This window comes from Sciurus carolinensis, chromosome 7, assembly GCF_902686445.1.
Source record: "Sciurus carolinensis chromosome 7, mSciCar1.2, whole genome shotgun sequence".
Lineage (NCBI taxonomy): Eukaryota > Metazoa > Chordata > Mammalia > Rodentia > Sciuridae > Sciurus > Sciurus carolinensis.
Genome location: NC_062219.1, coordinates 33,704,162 through 33,718,756, shown reverse-complemented (window position 1 = coordinate 33,718,756; position 14,595 = coordinate 33,704,162). Strand labels below are relative to the sequence as shown.

General features: G+C 35.7%; 1 non-coding gene and 1 pseudogene across 1 annotated transcript; both read right to left on the bottom strand.

The window, feature by feature from the left end:
• Positions 1 to 2,175: 2,175 nt before the first annotated feature.
• Positions 2,176 to 14,595, bottom strand: part of LOC124989179 (coiled-coil-helix-coiled-coil-helix domain-containing protein 2-like) — a 28,087-nt pseudogene continuing 15,667 nt past the window's right edge.
• On the bottom strand, positions 10,730 to 10,836 carry LOC124989870 (U6 spliceosomal RNA). Its single transcript, XR_007109679.1, has one exon. It is a non-coding gene; the product is annotated as a U6 spliceosomal RNA (small nuclear RNA).

Here is a 14,595-nt window from a genome sequence, read left to right as displayed (position 1 = left end):
GAAAGAGGGCATCCCTGTCTTCTTCCAGTTTTTAAAGGGAATGGTTTCAGTTTTTCTCCATTAAGAATGATGTTGGAGCTGGGGATATAGCTCAGTTGGTAGAGTGCTTGCCTTACAAGCACAAGGCCCTGGGTCCAATCCCCAGCACTGCAAAAAAATAAAAATAAAAAGAATGATGTTGGCTGTGGGCTTAGCATAAATAGCCTTCACAATGTGGAGGTATTGTCCCACTATCCCTATTTTTTCTAGTGTTTTGAGCATGAAGGGGTGCTGTATTTTGTTGAATGCTTTCTCTGCGTCAATGGAAATAACCATATGATTCTTAACCTTAAGTCTATTGATGTGATGAATTACATTTATTGATCTCTGGATGTTGAACCAACCTTGCATCCCTGGGATGAACTCCACTTGATCGTGGTGCACTATCTTCTTAATAAGTTTTTGTATGCGATTTGCCAGAATTTTGTTAAGGATTTTTGCGTCTATATTCATCAAAGATATTGGTCTAAAATTTTCTTTCCTTGATGTGTCTTGTCTGGTTTTGGTATCACAGTGATACTAGCTTCATAGAATGAGTTTGGAAAGGTTCCCTCCTTTTCTATTTCATGGAATACTTTTATGAGTATTGGAATGAGTTCTTTGAAAGTCTTGTACAACTCAGCTGAGAATCCATCTGGTCCTGGGCTTTTCTTGGTTAGTAGACTTTTGATGCCTTTTTTTATTTCATTGCTTGAAATTGTTCTATTTAAATTGTGTAAGTCCTCCTGGTTCAATTTGGGAGGATCATATGTCTCTAGAGATTTTCAATGTCTTCGATATTTTCTATTTGTGGGAGTATAGATTTTTAAAGTAGTTTCTAATTATGTTATGTATTTCAGTGGTGTCTGTTGTGATATTTTCTTTTTAATCACAAATTTTAGTAATTTGAGTTTTCTTTCTCCTTCTCTTTGTTAGTGTGGCTAAGGCTTTATCAATTTTGTTTACTTTTTCAAAGAACCAACTTTTTGTTTTGACAATTTTTAAAGTTATTTCTTTTGTTTAAATTTCATTGATTTCAACTCTGATTTTAATTATTTCCTGTCTTCTACTACATTTGGTGTTGATCTGTTCTTCTTTTTCTGGGGCTTTGAGATGTAATATTAGGTCATTTAGTTGTTGATTTTTTATTCTTTTAATGTGTAAGCTCAATACAATAAACTTTCCTCTTAGTACTGCTTTCATAGTGTCCCAGAGTTTTGATATGTTGTATCATTTTTCTGGTTTACCTCTAAGAATTTTATCTCCTCCCTCATGTCTTCCGTTATCATTGCATCATTAAATAGCATATTATTTAGTCTCCAGGTGTTGGAGTAGTTTCTGTTTTTTATTTTATCATTGATTTCTAATTTCATTCCATTATGATCTGATAGAATGCAAGGTAGTATCTCTATATTTTATCTTTACTAATGGCTGCTTTCTGACATAGCATATAGTCTATTTTACAAAAGAATCCATGAGCTGCTGAGAAGAAGGTGTATTTGCTCAATGATGGATGAAATACTCTATATACATCCATTAAGTCTAAATCATTGATTGTATCATTTATTCTATAGTTTCTTTGTTCAGATTTTATTTGGAGGATCTATCCAGTGGTGAGAGTGGTGTGTTAAGGTCACCCAGTATTATTCCATTGTAGTCTATTTGATTCCTGGAATTGAGAAGGTTTTGTTTGATGTACATGGATGCACAATTGTTTGGGACATAAATATTTAAAATCGTTATGTCTTACTGGTTTATTGTTCCCTTAAGTAGTATGAAATGCCCTTCTTTATCCCTTCTGACTAACTTAGGCCTAAAGTCCACTTTATCTGATATGAGGATGGAGACCCTGGCTTTTTTTTTTTTCCAGGAGAATATCACTTTATTCTAATAAACTCAAAGAACATCAGAACAACTGGCTTAAGGAGGGCACACAAACATTTGTCCAGTCCCAAGTTCTGAACCAACTCAGTGAACTTCCATACAAGTAGAACTCTCTTTTGCTGCCATTCAGAAACATTGAAGCTATTAGGTGAGACTTTACACTCCAGTTTTACATTTCATACTTTCACTATTGATTACATTTTTATGCTAAAATAACTTGGTCATCAGAGTCCATTTTCCATTTCTTCAATTTGATCTTCCTGTTTAGACTAATCAGTTAGCAATTCTGCTCTGCTTCAGCACCTCATTGAAACCCTCCCAGAGCTTAACATCACCCTGGTTCTGGACACATTCCAAAAATTGTTTTATCTCAAAAAAGCAAGGGCCACCAAGCTACTGCTGCTGTGCTGCTGTGCTGACTGGGTTCCCCGAGGCTCCTGGTAGGTGATATTGGGCTTTGAGGTTTCCACAACACTTCTTCCGCTGAAGCCCCCTGTGATGGCATGGCCCAGTGTGTGCCCCACCGCAGAGCCCACAGCCACACCCACCGCAGTGGTCACTATCTGGGCCATCAGACCTGGCTGAGAGGGTGCGGCAGCAGGTGAGCCCACTGCATCTGGCGGGGCTGCGACTGGTAGTTGAGCTGCTGGTGTGGGCCTGGGCACAACTCTCATCTGAGGGGGCGGCTGGCCGTGGGGGCGCCACACTTGAGGTGCAGCTCTGGCTTCCACGCAGCACGTGAAGTGCATGGTGACTCGGCGTCCAGAATGCCGAAACCTGGTTTTTTACCGAGTTCTTGTCCGTGTTATGTTTTCCCCCATCCTTTGGTTTTTAGTCTGTGGATATCTTTTTCTATGAGATGAATCTCTTGGAGGCAGCATATTGTTGGGTCTTTATTTTAATCCAATCTGCCAGACTATGTCTTTTGATTAATGAGTTTAGGCCATTAACATTCAGGGTTATTATTGAGCTATGATTTGTATTCCCAGTCATTTGGGCTTATTTTTGACTTTTAACTTGACTTAGTTTCCCTTTTGATTATCTTTTCCATTAGGGTAGTTCCTCTCTTTGCTGACTTTCATTGTTGTTTTTTATTTCCTCCTCATGGAATCTTTTGTTGAGAATGTTCTATAGTGCAGACTTTCTATTTTGAAATTCTTTTAACTTTTGTTTATCATGGAAGGGTTTTATTTCATCATCAAATCTGAAGGTTAGTTCTGCTGTGTATAAGATTCCTGGTTGGCATTCATGTTCTTTCAGAGCTTGAAATGTATTGTTCCAGGTCCTTCTTGCTTTTAGTGTCTGGGCTGAGAAATCTGTTGATATCTGTATTGGTTTCCCCTTATGTGTAATCTAATGCTTTTCTTCTTTAAAATCTTATCTTTATTTTGTTAGGCATTCTCATTATAACGTGACCTGGTGTGAATCTGTTGTAATTTCATGCACCTGGTGTTCTGTAAGGATCTTGTATTTGATTTTCCATTTCATCCTTCAGGTTTGGGAAATTTTCTGATATTATTTCATTGGACAGGTTGTTCAATCCTTTGGTTTTTATCTCTGTGCCTTCCTTAATCCCAATAATTCTTAAATTTGGTGTTTTTATGATATCCCATAATTCTTGGAGGATCTGTTCATGATTTCTTACCATCTTCTCAGTTTGTTGACTTTATTTTCAGGATTAAATATTTTGTCTTCATTGTCTGAGATTCTGTGAAAAACAAATGAAATCTTAAAACCAGGAATGAGATGCAAAGGTACACTATCATCACTTCTATTCAAAACTGACCTAATTAGTGTAATAAGTCAGAAAAAGTAATAAAAGAAAAAATTAAAAGAAATAAAGCTATTATTATTTGCAAATAAAACATGATAGTATGTATCCTATTTCTCTGTTGTTGCATAACAAGTTTCCCCAAAACTTAGCAATTTGAAGAAACAAATACTTATCATCCCATGGGTTTTGTGGGTCAGGAATTCAAGAGTAACTTAGTGGGTTGATTTTGTTTTAAGGGTTTTCATGATATAAATTAGGGTTACAATTACCCAAAACCTGGACCAGGGCTAGAAGAGCGTCTTCTAATACATCTTGCTCACACATTGGTTGGCATATGGACCTTCGTATAAGGCTGTTTGAGGATCCTTCTGATATAGCAACTGGCTTTCCAGAATAAATTATCTGACAGAGTGTGACAGGTTGACAGATTTGGTTCCATAGAAATGATCTGTTCTGTTGGTGATGCTTTCTATTGAGTTTTATATTTGGTTTATTGTTTCCTTTGTTTCAAGTATTTCTGTTTTTTTTTGTTTTGTTTTGTTTTGTTTTCAGAATCTCTATCTCTTTATTGAAATGAATTTCTGGTTACTGCATTTGTTCTTTTAACTGTTTATTGGAGTGATCATACATTGCCTGCAATTGCTCTCTTATCTCATCCTTTGCTTGGCAAATCATTTTAATTAGGTACATTCTAAACTCCTTTTCTGACATTTTTACTGCCATACTGTCAATGGATTCTATTAAAATAGAATCTTGGTTTGTTTGGGACATTTTCTTCTCCTGTTTTTTCATATTGTTCCTGTATCTTCCCCTCTAGTAGTGAGGATCTGAGGTATTGCAGTTTCCCCTATGGAGGCTTATTGTTACCCTGAAGGTTTTCAATACCTCTCCTTTAAGAGGGAGATTAATATTAGTAGCACCCAATACAAACAATATGCAGCCCTAAACCAGATAGCCCCTATGAGGATATTAACAGTAATATAAAAAAATAGGTAAGATGAGTTCAATTATTATCTACAGTATAGCCAATAGGCTTGCAATGAGATCTACAATTTCTAATGGCGGACAAAGAGAATGGGGAGAGGTGTAGGATGTAACTGTTAATGGGATAAGAAGTGAGTATATAGAGGTACTAGATCATGGGAAGAGTGAGAGCAGGATCAAAAGAAGTTGGTTGTTAGCATGAGAAAAAGGAGAAAGAGAATCCAAGGAAACAGGTAAATAAAAGAAAAATAGAGTGAGAAAAATGAAGAAATAAAAAATTAAAAATTAAAAAAAAACCCTAGAGTATAACAGTCATTTACTATTCAAACCTCTCAACAAATCCACTTTCAAATTGTGTTTTTCTGTAGATTCTTTTGAATTTTCAAAGTATACTCTAGTGACTTTAAAATCTACCCACATATTCTTTGATGCACCTGTCTTTGGTTGAGTCTAATTTTCTTCCATTACATGTGAATCACATTTAGTACCTTGCTTTTAACAAATAGAATGTGGCAGAAATGACAAGAGTATGACTTCCAAGGCAAGGTTATAAAATATGTTTTGGTTCTATGTAGTTCTCTTGTTATGGGATGCAGCTTAAGAACAGACCGATCACCGCTGAGAAGTCCAAATTTAAGAGTCTTTATTAAACTGACCAGCTGACTGTCTCACACAATGCCCCAAAAATGGCTATTGGGAGAACAGCCCCAACCATAAGGTTGCAGGGTTTCTTATACCAAAAATCACATCAATCGTAAGTGTCTGTTGCTGTGATTCTAAATTACAAACTAACATCATGAAATCATTAGCAGAGGGGCAAGTGGGTCAAAATGACCCTACCTAGGTACAAACTAAAGAATGGTTACTAACATCCATACAATCATTGTTGACATCACTGTTCACCTGGTGCATTGTTTAGGAGAAATAGGAATCAAAAGAGACAATTTTTCATCACAAAAGCATTGTCATTTTGTATTGCTAAATATGTCATGTTAAGTAACTGATGATGGGTACAGAGGCAGGGTGTTCCCATGGGAGAAGCATTTCCTACATAACATGGAGTATCAGAGCAAAATGGAGTCTGTTTAGTCATTGTCCATATAGCCTGGCCTGTAACATTGCTATGGAGCCAAATCTGTCAACCTGTCACACTCTGTCAGATAATTTATTCTGGAAAGTCAATTGCTATATCAGAAGGATCCTCAAACAGCCCTATACGAAGGTCCATATGCCAACCAATGTGTGAGCAAGATGTATTAGAAGACGCTCTTCTAGCCCTGGTCCAGGTTTTGGGTAATTGTAACCCTAATTTATATCATGAAAACCCTTAAAACAAAATCAACCCACTAAGTTACTCTTGAATTCCTGACCCACAAAACCCATGAGATGATAAGTATTTGTTTCTTCAAATTGCTAAGTTTTGGGGAAACTTGTTATGCGACAACAGATAAATAGGATACATAGTATCATGTTTTATTTGCAAATAATAATAGCTTTATTTCTTCTCAATCATTTTTTCTTTTATTACTTTTTCTGACTTATTACGCTAATTAGGTCAGTTTTGAATAGAAGTGATGATAGTGTACCTTTGCATCTCATTCCTGGTTTTAAGAAGATTTCATTTGTTTTTCATAGAACATAATGCTTTGATAGGCTTTTTGGGTAAATATCCTTTATTAAATCAAGAATGTTCCTTTCTATTCATAAATTATTAATCATGAATGGATGTTGAAATTAATCACATCTTTTCTTTTCCTCTGAATCTTAAGATCATCATATCTGATTTCTTTCCTTTATCTGGTCATAAGGTGAACTACATGCATTGATTTTTGAAGTGTTGTCAATTTTGCACTCCAATAAAAAACTGCACTCCTATAAAAAATATATATGGGCTGGAGATGTGGCTCATTGGTTAAGCAACCTGGGTTCAATTTCTGGTACCAAAAAATAAAATAAAATAAAAAGTTTCTTTTACCAAGTTTTGGAATGAAGGTAATGTTGGCTTTATGAAATAAGTTGAGAGTTTATATTTATTTTCTGCATTCTGAAAAGGTTTGCATGCAATTGGTTTTATTTTTCCTTAAGTGTATAAATAACTCACCAGTAAAGCTATCTGGGCTTAGAGTTTTCTTTGTTGGAAAGTTTTTAATTTTTATTTATTAATTTATTTACAGTATTGGGAGCTGAACAACATCCCTAGGCCCTTCTATTTTATTTTGAGACAGAGTCTCTTCAAGTTGCCAAGGTTGGTCTCAAACTTGTGATTCTCCTGTCTCAGCCACTGAGTCACTGGGATTAAAGGTGTGAGCTACTGTGTCTGACTTAATTTTATATTTTTATTTAATAAAGTTTCAATATAAGAATAAAAAAAAGTTTCAATAAGTTGCACTTTCAAGGAATTTTTAAAATTCTTTTGAATTTTCAAATTTTTAGGATAAATTGTTTATTTTATTACCTTTTTAATTCAAAAGAATGCTCTTATTATTTACTTATTTATTTATTTTGGTACTGGGGATTGAGCCCAGGGGGACTTAACCACTGTAATGGTTAATTTGAATTGTCAACTTGATTGGATTAAGACATGTAGGTAATTAAGAGGCTTCTGGGTGTGTCAGTGAGGGCGTGTCTAGGAATGATTGGATTATGGGATGGTGAACTAAAGTGGAGCCCCTCCCTAAGCATGGGCAGCACCGCTCAGTAGGATGGAATAAAAGCTGGAAGAACAAGGAAGCAGATGCAGATTCAACCTGAGTTCTTCTTGAACGGGATCTTGATGGCTGCTTCGATCATCTGAGGATATTGGACTCTCGCTGCTTCCTCTTCCAAAAAATATTCTATCAGAGATTCTCCAGGTAGTGTCCAGAAGCCTTGGTCTTGGACTAGGGTAGCACTGTTGATCTGTCTTGTTCTGGGGCTTCTGTGTCTTGGACTGCACAGTTGCTGGTTCTTCAAGCTCTCTAGCTGCAGACGGCCATTTTGGACTATCCAGCTTCTGGTCATGTAAGTAAATCTAATTAATCCCCTTTTTCTAATCACACTTCCTGATGATTCTATTCCTCTAGAGAACCCTAACTAATACAAGCACTGAGCCATATCCTCAGTCCTTTTGTACATTTTGTTTTGAGACAGGTTCTCACTAAGTTGCGTAGGGCCTTACTAAGTTGCTGAGGCTGGCTTGGAACTTGTGATCCTCCTGCCTCAGCTTCCTGAGCTGCTGGGATTACAGGTGTGCTCCATCATGGTTGGCCCCTTTATTCAGTGCTCTTCCTTTATTCACTCAATCCTAGTGATTGTGCTTTCTCTTTTTTCCTGATTGATTTTGCTAGAGGTTTATCAATTGTGATATCATTATAAATAACACCGTTTGACTTTCTTGATTTTTCTGCATTATACAAGTGTTTTCTATTTTGTATCTTTATTTTTTATTTGGTATAATTCTATAATCTTGAAAAAGTTACTTAGATTATCTATTTCCAATATTCTTTTTCTTTCCTTCCTTCCTTTATTGCTAGGATCAAACTCAGGCCTTACACAACTAGTCAAAAGTGCTCTACCACTGAGTTATATACCCAGATTTATTCTCTTTTAATTTATACATTTATGTCTACAAAATTATTTCTAAGCATTTCATACATTTTGATGTTCTATTCTTGCTTTCATTCAGTTAAAAATATTATTTTGGTTTGAAATCTAGGTGTATTTTACAGTGCTTGATATCCAGACTTATTGTAAAGCTATAGGATACATGATATTTTTGGAACAAAGGCAAATAGACCAACAGAACACAATAGAATGCCCCAAATCAGATCCATGCACATGTGTTCACTTAGTTTATGAGAAAGGTTTTGCAGGGAAATGGAGAAAGGACATTTTTGATATTGAGTCCATTGGATATCCATACAGGAAAAGAAATTAATCTTGATCCACACTTCCTTCCATATACAAAAACCAGTTGTAGCTGGATTGCAGACCTAATATAAATGATAAAACAATAAAGCTCCTATCTACAAAATAATAAAAAAAGATGGGGCAACAATTTCTTAGAATTAACACACTTATCCATACACACACTTACTCACTTATTCATACACACACCATCAAGAAATAGATGGATCAGTTATGTTCTTTAATATTAAAGCGTTTTCTCATCAGAAGACACCATGGAGAAAGTGAAAAAACAAGTTGTCAGGGAAAGTAAATGGAATTCATATATAACTCAAGGAATCCTTGTAAAAAACGTAAGAGATCAATTAAAAAAAAAAAAAAGAAAAATTTGCCGAAGACATGGAAATTTCACAAAAACAGGTACTCAAATGGTCAGCAAATGAACATTGTGAAAAGGTCCTCAAACATCATCAATCACTAGGGGAATACAACTTGCAATAACAGTGCTTTATTACTATATACCCACTAGAATGGTTAACAGTAAAAGAAAAATAATAAGTAATGTTAATTATGGCAAAACTAATTTGGAAAACTCTTTTGCAGTGTGTACAAAAACTGAACAAGTATACCTTATGGCCTAAAAATTCTACTCCAAGGGAAATATAAAGAAACGTGTACTGTGGGGCACGGTGGCACACACCTGTAATTCCAGCTACTTAGGAGGCTGATGCAGGAGAATCGCAGGTTTAAGACCAGCCAGGGTAGTTCACCAAGGCTCTGTCTCAAAATAAACAATAAAAAGGGCTGAGGATGTAGCTCAGTGGTAGAACGCTCTCGGTTTTAATCCCCAGTATAACAACAAAAAAAAGAAATGTATGTATAAATGCACCCAAAGATATGTAGGCAAATGTGCATAGCAGCCATTTTTTTAACATCCCAAATAACAAAATACCCACAAACAATAGAATTGTCACATATTCATATAATTTTTTTTTCAGTACTAGGGATTGAACCCAGGGATACTCTACCACTGAGTCACAGTCCCTGCCCTTATTTTTAATTTTGAGAAAGGGTCTCTCTAAGTTGCCCAGCCTGACCTCCAACTTGTCCTTCTGCTTCAGCACCACTAGTAGCTCAGATTACAGGTGTGTACCACCATACCCTACCCATATAATTATAGCAATGAAAATAAATTATTGCTACGAACATGGATTTGCCAAAAATAAATAAATAAATAAATAAAAACCAATGCTGAGTGAAAAACATCAGACACTCAAGAAGAATACAAATAGTGTGATTCTATTTACATACAACTAAAAAAAACATAATGATAATCTATGGTGACAGTAATTAAGGGTGATGGTTACCTTTGCTGGAGGAATAATGACTAAGGGGAGGTTCTTGGTGCTGGCAGTAATGTTTTTTTCTGATATGAATGGTGGTTGCACAAGTTTATCAACTTTGAAAAAATTCATTGGGTGATAAACTTATTATTTGAGCACTTTTCTGTATAAATGCTAATACTTTAATGCAAAATTTTAAGTAAAAAACAAATACTGAGAAAAAATATATTTGTATTATCTCTAATGGTAACTCTCTACTTTTACCTTAGACCTTCAAAATAAAAAGAATTCAGTAATCCCTCATTCTGTGACTGTATTTCAGATTGAGTTAAAAATATTAAAACCTGGATGGGGGTTGGGGCATAGCTCAGTGGCAGAAAGTGCTCACCTAGCATGAACAAGGCCCTGGGTTCAATCTTTAGTACCACAAAATAAAAATAAAAATATTTTTTTAAAAAGACAGGTAATTTTAAAATAGCATAGATACTGCCCTTGACATTTGCTTTTAGAATTGACCTGTCTCCTTCACTGCTACATGTTAATGACTGCTTTCTAAATGACTACCAGTTTTTATTTCCATTTGTGAAGTTTTTAAAAAGAAGCAAACTGGTTTTCAAAATTAAATATTATACATGAATAATTTAATATTTGTCAACAGCAGTTTTGCCTGGTGTTCAGGTAGAATTACTAACTTTAAAGTAAATATGTGCAGGTAATGTACATCTAAATTTCAAGTAAATATGTGCAGGTAATGTACATCTATCTGTAGGACTCCATTCCCAGTGTATTTTTTTCAAAGTAAATAATAAATAATTCATTAAAACACTGTATGATTAACTTTAAAAATATGAAACACTTCACGAAATTGCACATCATCCTTGCACAGGGGCTGTGCTAATCTTCTCTGTGTTGTTCCTGTTTGAGTATATGTGCTGCCAAAGGGACCACTCCCAGTATATTTTTATTTTTGAACAACATAACACTGTGAATAGGATGTGATTATTCTTGTGAGTAGCTGAGGGATAAAAGCAATAGCATAACTGTGCTTTTGTACCTATGCATGTGTGAAGAAATACATCCCTCATCATGTGTAGGTTCTAAAGCAAAAAACATTTTTAAAAATCTCAGAATATAGAATGCATATCCTTTGGAAGAACTTACCTAGGTCATGGCAAAAAATAATAGGCTGAGAAAAGTAAACAGGTTATTTTTTTCCAGTCTGGTGATACAATCCTTTTATTGAATCATGGAACAATTCTAATAAAGACAATTCCCAGAGGAAAAGCTGAAAAACAAGACCCAGGAAACAGTGTAATAAAAGCAGCTGAAAACCACTTCTGAATAAATATTAAACCAATTGTTTGGGATATAATGGGGTTAATTCTAAGCAGGTGGGATTTTCTATTGCAATAATATTTACAATTTTGGATTCCTTTAAATTTCTTTAAGCTGCACTTGAAAAGCCATTTTACTGTAAGAGGACTGACTGAAGCCTCCATTCTCAACAGTTCTTGTTGGCTTTGTGCTACCACTTAAGTCTTATAAAAGAAGTGTGTGTAGCTGGGCTCCCTGTGGTACCAGCTATTGGGAAGGCCCCCTTGAACCCAGGAGTTTGGGACAAGACAAAGTGTGTGTTCTTGTCTTTGCACCAGTTCAGATGGGAAGGATGGATGTTGAGGGCTAATAAAGAGAACACAAGCCCTGTAACAGAGCTGCATCCAAAGCCTGGGAAGAGTGGAAGTTCCCCACACACATGAAATGGCAATAGCTACCTCTGGGTGACACTCTCTTTTCTATATTACTTATTTAAAGTTCAAGCTATTTCATTTTCTGTTGTTATTTTCTGCTGCCCTTATATTGTCTATTTTTGAAACAGAAGGCAAAATTTTAAAAATTGTTTTTCATTTTTCTTTTAAGGTCAGATCCCTTTGTCTACCGATCAGATTCTTAGGATTTGGAGTGTAATCGTTGTCTCTAAGGGCCTCATTCACACTTCACGTTTTTTATAACACCCTCAGTGTTGGAGGTCAAACCCAGGACCTCATGTATCCTAGGCAAGGGTTCTACCACTGCCTCCAGCCCTCTCTACCCTTTAAAGTTGGTACCGCATTTCTCCTCACTTTACTATTCTTTGGACTATTAACAAATGGAACTTGACCATCCATGCCTCCAACAGAAAATCCCAGACTTTACTTCCTACTGCACAGATTGTCTTTCATTTTGTCCTGATCTCAAATCCAAGTAAGTTGTTTAACTCTGTTACCAGTGATCTGCAAGTTGACAATTAAGGTACTGCACTTGACCTTTTGTACTAAGGAAACTATTCTTTGATGTCAGCAGGGCTTTTCAGTATAGTGAGTTTATCAGCCCATTGGTAAACATTTAAAGGAAGAGCTATGAAGATGGGAAGTCATTCTGTCATGTCATTATTTCTTTTTCATTTCCTTTATAATCTTACAGAAAAGTCTATAATCCTGTATTTATTATGAGACTATAGCCATGTAAACTACTTTGAAGTTATGACTTCAAAACGTTTTCAACATCATGAACTCTAAGTGGGGAGAGAAGACTTATCATAAGTTCTATTTAATCAGCAAAGAACTTCAATAATTTTAGAAGTCTCCAAACAAAATTATCAAAACATCTGGAAGCTATTAAAGAACCGAGGAAGTGATGCCATAGTTAGATTTAGAAAGGCATTTTTATTATAAATTCCTCACGAAGGGAGTCTGTGAAAAACTAAATTATCATTACCATTTTTTATTTTTTGTTTCTGGGGATTGAACCCAGGAGTATTTTACCACTGAGTCATATCCACAATTCTTTTTAATTTTAATTTTGAGACAGGGTCTCACCAAGATGCTGAAGTCGGCCTCAAACTTGTGATCTTCCTGCCCCAGCTTCCCGAGTCACTGGGATTACAGGTATGTATTACCACTCCCAGCACCATTAATTTTACTCTAATTTTTCACTAATAAGGTATATTATAACTGAAATACACAATTACTCTTGGAGAGAACAGTGACTTAGTGCATGCCTTAGAAAGTAAAGTAGAAAATTAAGAATATAAGAATTGTGCAAATAGGTGTTAATTTTAATAACAATGTGAGATGTCTTATGTATTTTGCTTTAGGTTAAATATATTAAAATATTTTGAACTTGGAAGTCAGAGTTAAATTTTTTGTTATTTTTAGCAGAGTTAGCTTTAAGTTCAAGCTCCACCATGTACTAGTTGCAGGAACTTAGGCAAGATTCGTCAACTTGGAGCCATGATGTTCTGAGTGCAGAACAGAGATGCCCTTACCCTACAAGATGATAAGTGAAGTACAAGTTGAGAATTCCTTATCCAAAATGCTTGGGACCAAAAACACTTCAGATTTTGGCACATTTGCATGTACATAATGGGACATCTTGGGGATGGGACCTAAGCCTAACTAAATGTGACATTCATGTATGTTTTATATATACCTTATATGCATAGCCTGAAAGTGATTTTATATATATATATTTTATTGTGCCTGTGACTCATCACACAAGTTCAGATGTGGAATTTTCCACTTGTAACATCATGTTGGTGTTCAAAACTTTTGAGGTTTTGAAGCAATTCAATTTCAGATTTTCGGATTAGGAATGCTAAAACTATAATACTTGGACTCGCCTAACAGTGTCTAGCATTGTGTATATAATCAATAAACGTTTCCTTCCTTTTCTCTTTCTTCCATTTTGCTTCCTTCTCTCTTTCACCATTGCTGTCAATATATTATACTGGCTTTTCCCTTTGGGGTCTAAGGGGATGTACGTTAAAGTTTTTAAAAACTTTCCATACACTTTATATTTTCCCACTGTGACCAGTAGTTTAGCACACTAGAAATCCTAAAGAGGGTTATGTGTTTATTTCAGGGACAAGGGTATAGGAAAAAGCTGTGAGAGAACATTTTGTTTGGCAGTAGGAAAAAGATGAAGGAAGAAAACTCTATTATGCCCCACTCTGAGTCACATAATGCATCTGATTTCAAAATATTTGCTCATTTTAATCCTCAGACTACTCAGGTATGCCTGATGATAAAAGTTCATATTTTTTTACTCAAAAATTCTGCCACTGGCTTTTGTAGCTGTTCCTGAGGTACAAACAATTTTGTACAGTGTTAGTTGGAAAGTGTGTGCTAAGTTTTAAACCAGTGACTTAGAAATGGATGCAGAAAGCCAGGACAGATCTGGGTGGGGGGCTATTTAAAAACAAAAACTGAAAGGGGAGGCTTGAAGGCATATAAATAGATCAAGAACAGTGTTGCCTGAGAAACTGTTCACAGATTCCCTGAACTGTGGAAAAGAGATGAAAACAATAGCAAAGAATCAGAGTGAGGCCTAAAGCCAGGATGTAGAAAAAAACACGGCGAGGTGGCTTCACTTAGGCTGAGCTGTAAATGGACAGTGCTCTGAAAGGAGGTTGAAAATTTATCAAATAACTGGGTGTGTAGTGAATAAAGCAGGTGCCTCATGATTTAAACCCTTGGAATACATGAACCTCCCCAGATTAGGGACAGCTCTTTAAAGGCCATCAACCAGCTCCCAGTCAGCTTTGTCTCTTTTTTTTGGTATCAGGGATTGAACCCAGGGTGCCTCACCACTGAGCCCCATCCCCAGTCCTTTTTATATTTTATTTCGAGATTGATTTTTTATTTTATTTTGAGTTGCGTAGGGCCTCAC